Source organism: Lathyrus oleraceus, chromosome 5 (genome assembly GCF_024323335.1).
Source record: "Lathyrus oleraceus cultivar Zhongwan6 chromosome 5, CAAS_Psat_ZW6_1.0, whole genome shotgun sequence".
NCBI lineage: Eukaryota > Viridiplantae > Streptophyta > Magnoliopsida > Fabales > Fabaceae > Lathyrus > Lathyrus oleraceus.
The window spans coordinates 487781925-487789755 of record NC_066583.1 but is presented as its reverse complement, the minus strand read 5'-3'; the positions used below and the strand labels follow the sequence as shown (position 1 = coordinate 487789755).

The window sequence follows — 7831 nt, the reverse complement described above, 5'->3', positions numbered from 1 at the left end:
TTTACGCATCTTTCGAGTACCATTTCAAGGTTTGATATACATCCTTCGAAACTCTGCCCACAAACAGAAAAATCGTCCATAAAGACTTCCATGATGCCGTCTATAAAATCGGCGAAGATTGCCATCATGCATCTTTGAAATGTTGCGGGAGCGTTTCACAATCCAAATGGCATTCGTCGGTAAGCGAATGTACCATAAGGGCATGTGAAGGTAGTCTTTTCTTGGTCGTCAGGATGGATTGGGATTTGAAAGAATCCTGAATAACCGTCTAGATAGCAGAAGTGAGAATGCTTAGCCAATCGTTCAAGCATTTGGTCAATGAAGGGTAGAGGGAAATGATCTTTCCGAGTGGCTTTGTTTAGTTTTCTATAGTCGATGCACATTCTACTTCTGGTCACAACTCTTTGTGCTATAGATTCGCCCTTCTCATTCTTAACGACTGTAACACCCCCTTTCTTGGGTACTACATGAACGAGGCTAACCCATTGACTATCGGAGATCGGGTATATGATTCCAGCATCTAGAAGTTTCTTTACTTCATCCTTGACTACCGTACTTAGGATTGGGTTGATCCTTCTCTGGTGTTCTCTAGAGGTTTTACGGTGTTCCTCCAGCATAATGCGATACATACAGATAGAAGGACTTATTCCTTTTAGATCGGTGATGTTATATCCTAACGCAGTTGGATATTTCCTTAGGACATCTAGTAATTTCTCAGTTTCCATCTGTCCCAAGTCAGCGTTGACTATTACTGGTCTTTTCAGTTCAGTGTCTAGGAATTCGTATCTTAGGTTCTTTGGTAGTGCTTTTAATTCCAAGTCAGGTTTATTTGGGTATGGCATGTGGTTGGGTGTAAGTGCTAAGCATTCGCTTAGACTTTCGTTTTGGTATGGTTCATGCCAATTATCGTCTTCAAAGATTGGAGGGAATTGGATTTTCATTATATCAGAGTATGTGGTTTCTTGCATCTCCATCTCTCTCACGCACTCGTCTATGACATCGAGTAGATAACAGGTGCCGTCTATAGCTGGCGCTTGTAAGAATTGGGTCAAGATGAATTCAACCTTTTCCTCTCCAACTTCGAATGTCAGCTTACCTCTCTTTACGTCTATTATGGCTCTGGCGGTAGCCAAGAATGTCCTTCCTAGTATGATAGGTGTAACACCCCCTTTTTTCTACCCCAAAATACTTAACATATAATCAGAGTAAATGAGCACGCATGTAAACAAAAGGGCGTCACATCGACGTTTTCAAAAACTAAAAGCTTCCAAAAACCAACATCATTCATCATCAATATGCAATACACCTGGTCATTTAAAATAACACATTTCACTTATCATGAATATTCATGAATATGCGTTCGCAGTGGAAAATAATGAATATCCATGCATTTCATAAAATGATCCATGTCCCATACCATGATCATCTCTCAATAATCTCTTAAAGATAAAAGAAGACCATATCCAGAATATTTGGCACTACGGCCTCTCAAACAGCAATTGCAAATAAACATGTTCATAAGTAATAACATAATGCATATCCAAATAAGATATGAGTTCAATACTACTAATCTACCCGGTGTTACATGACCAGAGCATTGACTCACTACCTAGTCTCCAAACTAAAATACGGAAGCTCTCTGGCTAAATCTCGAATGAGCTACCTTCCACTTACTTCAGCAATACTACTCTTGAGTATCTGCGCGATGCCCATGTAAAGGAAACATTCAAACATAAAGGGTGAGAATTCAAATCATTATGAAGAAGCATAATAAGGCACAATGATTAAATCAACAATTAAAGGAATTCATCACACGTCGTATAACCATGTAAATAATACTAACCAACATTTATTTCACATGTTTCCAACATCCATCAAAACTCAAGGAGTACAATATTAAAATCCAATATACACATAACTACAATTATCACATAATCACATATTTTGCCAAGTTATGTATCCAAATATCACCAAATTCAATTACCAAATCTCATACACACATCACAATCACATCAATGCATACACTCAATTATCAAATAACTCTAATGTGACTCAATGCAAGACATGTGACTCTATGCATGCGGTACCTCAATGTGAACCCAACGTTTCACCGCTTTCCGATTCAATATCTAGAATCCAAGCCACGCTTCCGATCCGGACAAGATCAAAGCCACTACGTCTATTTCCAATTAAGGATCAACGTCTACTACGCCTATTTCCAATTAAGGATCAACGTATGCTACGCCTATTTCCTTTCAAGGATCAATGTCTACTACGCCTATTTCCAATTAAGGATCAACGTATGCTACGCCTATTTCCATTCAAGGATCAACGTCTAATACCATGTGAACCCACAGTTTCACCGCTTCCACTATGAAGCCGACCATGCCATGAATGAATGTACAAATACAAATACATATGCAATTAAGATCATCTCTACCATCTTAACATTCCACATATCACCATAATTCAACTCTATGAATTATCCACCAATGATACATATACACACTCATAACAATATATTATTCACAAATATAGGCTAATTATCAAATACGCACACTTAGAATTCATTTTAAAATGAATACAAATTTAACAGTGTTAACCGGTTAACGCATTTAGGTAACCGGTTAACGCGTAACAAAATGCACTTCCTGGCAGATTTCAACAGTGTTAACCGGTTAACGCATTTGGTTAATCGGTTAACGCAAAACAGAAAGAAATTCCTGGCATATTTTCAACAGTGTTAACCGGTTAACGCATTTGGTTAATCGGTTAACGCAAAACAGAACACAATTTCTGAGCAGATTTTTAGCAAGTAACCGGTTAACGCTCGGTGGGTAACCGGTTACCACAAAAACAGAATGCAGAATTTTCTGCGTTTTTCATCGTTGGAGGACTTTCCGACCTCCGATTTCGATTCCGTAAAAAACCAAACGTTCAGAAAATTATAACTCATACAATACTCTAAGTATATAAGGTTAATTTACAGTTTTAACACAATTAAATCACCACAAATCAAAATACTCATCAAAACCTAACAATTTCAAACAACCATACAAAATTAGGGATTTTAACCTAAACATACTTCTACCCATTGACCCAATCATATTAACCCATAATAATAAGGATTCCCCCTTTACCTCTTCGATTTTCTGGAAACGCTAGCTCCTCTATTGTTCTTCCCCTCTTCTCCTTACTTTTCCTCTTCTCTTTCTCTATTGTTGTCAAATGATCAAATGAATCCTAATTCTCACTCTCCTCACCTTTTATATATTAGTATTACATTTGGGCTTAAGGAATGATACCTCTAATTTAATTAATAGGCCCAATAATACCTAGTATTATAATATCTCTATTTAATTCAAATAAATTAAACCAACACAATTAACGCACCAAATTAATTAATATAATTAATTATTCAATTATATCTCATATCAACTAATATAATTAAACAACACCAAACCAATTAATTAATATAATCAATGTTATACTACCTAACAACCAATTAATTAATTAACACTCCAAATATAAAAATAAAAATAGTAATAATATATAAGATAATTACTAAAATAGGTTGTTACAATAGTGTGTGCTGGCATCTTCTTTGACTTCATGATTATGAAGTCTGTAGGAATGTAAATTGTCCTACACGTACGGGGACATTCTCTAGTATACCGACAGGATATTTGATTGAGCGTCAGCTAATTGAATAGACATCTTAGTCGGTCTTAATTCTCCCATACCGAGCCTTTTACAGATGGTTAAGGGATTACACTAATGTTGGCTCCTAGATCGTATTGAGCTTTGTCTATGACGAATTTTCCATGACACAGGGTATGGAAAACTACCTGGGTCTTTTAGTTTGGGAGGCATGTGTTGTTTTGGATTATTGCGCTACACTCGACAGTAAGTGTAACTGTTTCGTTATTCTTAATCTTTTTCTTATTGGATAGGATTTTCCTTAAGAATTTGGCATAAGAGGGCATTTGTGTGATGGCTTTTGCGAAGGGTATCATAATGTTTAGTTGCTTCATAAGTTCAACAAATTTCCTAAATTGACTCGTAGTTTTAGAACTTGTGAGTCTTTGAGGATACGGAATGGTGGTTTATAAGGAGGCGGAGGCACATAAGGTTTTTCTTTCTCTTCGGCCTCTTGGGTATTATCTTCTATTTCCTTTGGTTCATTCACCTGCTCAGTTGAGTTTTTGTCTGGTTTTTGGTACATGGCAGGGTTTGGAGTCTTGGGTCCACGGGTCCGTCTATTTCTTTTCCACTCCTCGGTATAACGGAATTTGCATGTCCTTTTGGATTAGGTTGCGGCTGTCTAGGAAATGTTCCAGCTGGAGCGGCTGTAGATGCTTGATGTTGAGCCACTTGTGAAATCTGTGTTTCAAGCATTTTATTGTGGGTGGCTAAGGCGTCTACTTTGCTCGCTAGTTGTTTGAGTTGCTCGCTGGTATGTATGTTTTGGTTTAAGAAGTCTTTGTTTGTATGAGCTTGGGTAGCTATGAAGCTTTTCCATCATTATTCGAGATTTGACTTCCTAGGCATGTTAGGAGCATTATTAGTTGGCTTTTGATATCTAGGCGGAACAGCTGGTACTTGGCCAGGTGTATACAGGGCATTGTTATTCTTATACGAGAAATTAGGATGGTTTTTCCAACCTGGGTTGTAGGTGTCCGAATAGGGATTTCCTTGTGTGTAATTCACTTGATCGGTTGGGACTCCTGCTAATATTTGACATTCTTGTGCAGTGTGTCCAGCGTTTCCACATAACTCACAGTTTGGAGTTACAGCAGCCACGGTGGTTGTGGGTGATATGGTCAAGTTATCTAATTTTTGAACAAGGGCATCTACCTTTGCATGAACATGGTGAAAGCTACTGATTTCGTACATTTCACCCTTTGTCTGGGACTTTCCACTGAGTTCTTTCACCCCCCATTGGCAATGGTTTTGGGCCATGTTTTCAATGAGTTGATAGTCTTCGTTGTATGGCTTGTCCATAAGTGCACCGTCCGCGGCAGCGTCTACTATCAGCCTTGTGTTATACAGAAGCCCATTGTAAAATGTGTGAATGATCACCAAGTCTTCGAGACCGTGATGTGGACATATCCTCACCATGTCCTTGTATCTCTCCCACGCTTCGTAGAGAGATTCTACATCTTTTTGCCTAAATTCGTTGATTTGAGCTCTCAGCATAGCAGTTTTGCTCGACGGAAAATATCGGGATAAGAAGACGTTCTTCAGTTCTTCCCATGTTGTAACGGAGTTGGAGGGAAAGGATTGCAACCAAGCCCAAGCTCTATCCCTTAGCGAAAAAGGAAAGAGGCGCGGTCTTATCACATCTTGAGATATACCATTCGCCTTTACAGTGTCTGCGTACTGCACAAACTTGGTCAGGTGTTCATTAGGATCGTCCGTAGGATTTCCAGCAAATTGATGTTGTGTTGGACGGCTAATAATAGTGAGGTCTTCAGCTCGAAATCGTTTCGATTGAGAGCGGGGACAGCAATGTTGTGAGGTTCTTGTTGGGACGGGGTAACGTAGAATTTAAGAGGACAATTATCTGGTCCTTCTTCAGCCATGGTTGGTTTTTCTTCTGGTTTAGGAGGAGAGAAGATATCGGGAATATCGTACTTTTTTTGATATTCTTGTATTCAGCGTCTTATGTATAAGAAACGCTTTAGTTCTTGGACTGATGGTGCTAAGTTATCACCTGGACATTTGTATAAGTGAGATTGTAATGTCTCATATTCCTCTGGTATTATGTGAAATTTTTTCTCCTTTCCATTTATGAGAGGTAGTGGCATACTTGTTGATTTTATCCAAGTTGGAGCCCTTCTCATAAATGATGTATAGGTTCATACTTTCATGCTTGTGAGTGGATAGTTGAGTACTCTCCAAAAGTGACCAAAACATATTTTCTTCTTTACTAACATTTAAACATCTTATTATATTAACTTTATTTTAGTGTCATTTACTTCATGCTTTTTATTTCTTGTTATTTACTTTATAATTTTATTTTATCATCTCATATCATATTTGCTATTTGTCTATGTGGACCTTTGTTTATGTTTATGTTCTTTTTATCCTTTGTCCATTTGGACTTTCATTTTCTTTTAAAATTCATTAATAAAGGAAAAAACCCTAAAAGGAACTTGGTTATCTTGATTCATGGACTTGTGGTTACTATCCTTGGCATCTTTGTGGAGTTATGGACTTAGAATTAGGATCTTGACCTTTGCTTGGGACTTGTGACTTGAGACCCTGGAATCCATCCGATACTTTTGACTTTTGACTTCTCTCTGAAGACTTGGCTTGGTTACTTTGGTTTCATCTGACACATGGATTACTATTCTGGAGGCTTAAGCCAGACGAGGGAATTCTTACTTGACTTTTGTCATAACGCTTTCTATCTCTTGGTTAGATCTTTCTTCTTTAGCTTTACTTTCTTTACTGCTTTAGGATAGTCTCTTCTTCTCCTCCCCTTCTTTAGTTTTCAAAATCTTATCTCTTTTTCAAAACCTTCTTGTTTTTAACTTGAATCATTTTTCTCAACAAACCTTTACTTTTGTAAAGTGATTTTCAAAATCTTTTTCTTAATAATGTCAATCCATCTTAAGCATACTTAGACCACATTCAAAGGACTTAAAATAATCTAACTCATTCAAACCATTTTGTGCCTTTTGTGAACTTTTCTCTTTTAAACTTTTTCTCAAGGCATTAGACATGAGTCATTTCCATAGTTGAGTTGTAATCCTCATATCTCCTTAGTATTGATGATAATTATTTTCCATCTGTGAGAGCTAGTGGCAAACTTTGATCCTTATCCAATTTCCTTCCCTTCTCATGATGATGCAAAGTTATCATACTTGTAGGTGACTAGTTGAGTATTCTCCTAAAAACAACAAAAATGTCTTTTTCCATAAAAATGAATCAAAACAAACTTTTTTTTTATTTTTACCATGAAGTACGAGGTTTTGATCCTCCATTGCACTTGTTGGTACGTAGGCATGAGACTTTAAAAGTCTTGACAAATACCAAATCATAATAAAAATGCTTATTTTCCCATCCCTCCAATCTTTAACAAACAACACCTTTTTCAAGCTAAAATGTGCATATTTTCAAAGAGGTTCCCATGGAGTACAATGATGTTTAGGATGTTAATACCTTCCCTTTGCATAACTAACCCCCAGACCTTTGTTCTATTTTTCTTAGTTTTGTTTTAAAATTTCTTTGGGTTTTGTTCGTATTTTTTCCCTTTTCCTCTGGAAACAATAAAGCGCGGTGGCGACTCTTGCTTTGCGAGTTAAGTTAATCAATAGCTTAATCTCAAAAATTTTACCGCTACAGCTATTCGCCACTGTGACTAGCCCTCACCCCCCGAACTGTAATATGCCTACTAGAACTTCTGAGTCTCTTTGCCCTTGCAGGGGAAACACGCAAACCATGTACCTTTTGGACAGTAAATATTAAAAATGGTGGTGTAGTTAGAAATATTTTTTTGTCGGAATTCATATTCCTCCTGAGATGATTATTCCTTAAAAAAGAGTTATGCTCTGATACCCCTTGTAGAACTTAAGACTTCACGCACAAGAGGAAGGGGATGAATTATGTGGTTTGAAAAATTTTGGTTACCATCTTTTGGACTTGAGACTTCACACAATGGGGCAGAGTGAATTGTGTAGTTTGAAAAAATAGGGAGTCAACCTTTGGGATTAAGGTGACAAAAAGAAGGTAAAGATACATGGGAGAGAGGCAAACAAATGAAACTAGTCAAACATAACCATTATATCATCTTTAAAGAGAGGCCAAAACCTCTTGAAAAAAT

The 7831-nt window shown here is 37.2% G+C and overlaps 1 non-coding gene across 1 annotated transcript; it reads left to right on the top strand.

Moving 5' to 3' along the window:
• Nucleotides 1-5092: 5092 nt before the first annotated feature.
• Nucleotides 5093-5199, top strand: LOC127088721 (small nucleolar RNA R71). The gene has a single exon (XR_007790545.1). It is a non-coding gene; the product is annotated as a small nucleolar RNA R71 (small nucleolar RNA).
• Nucleotides 5200-7831: the final 2632 nt, after the last annotated feature.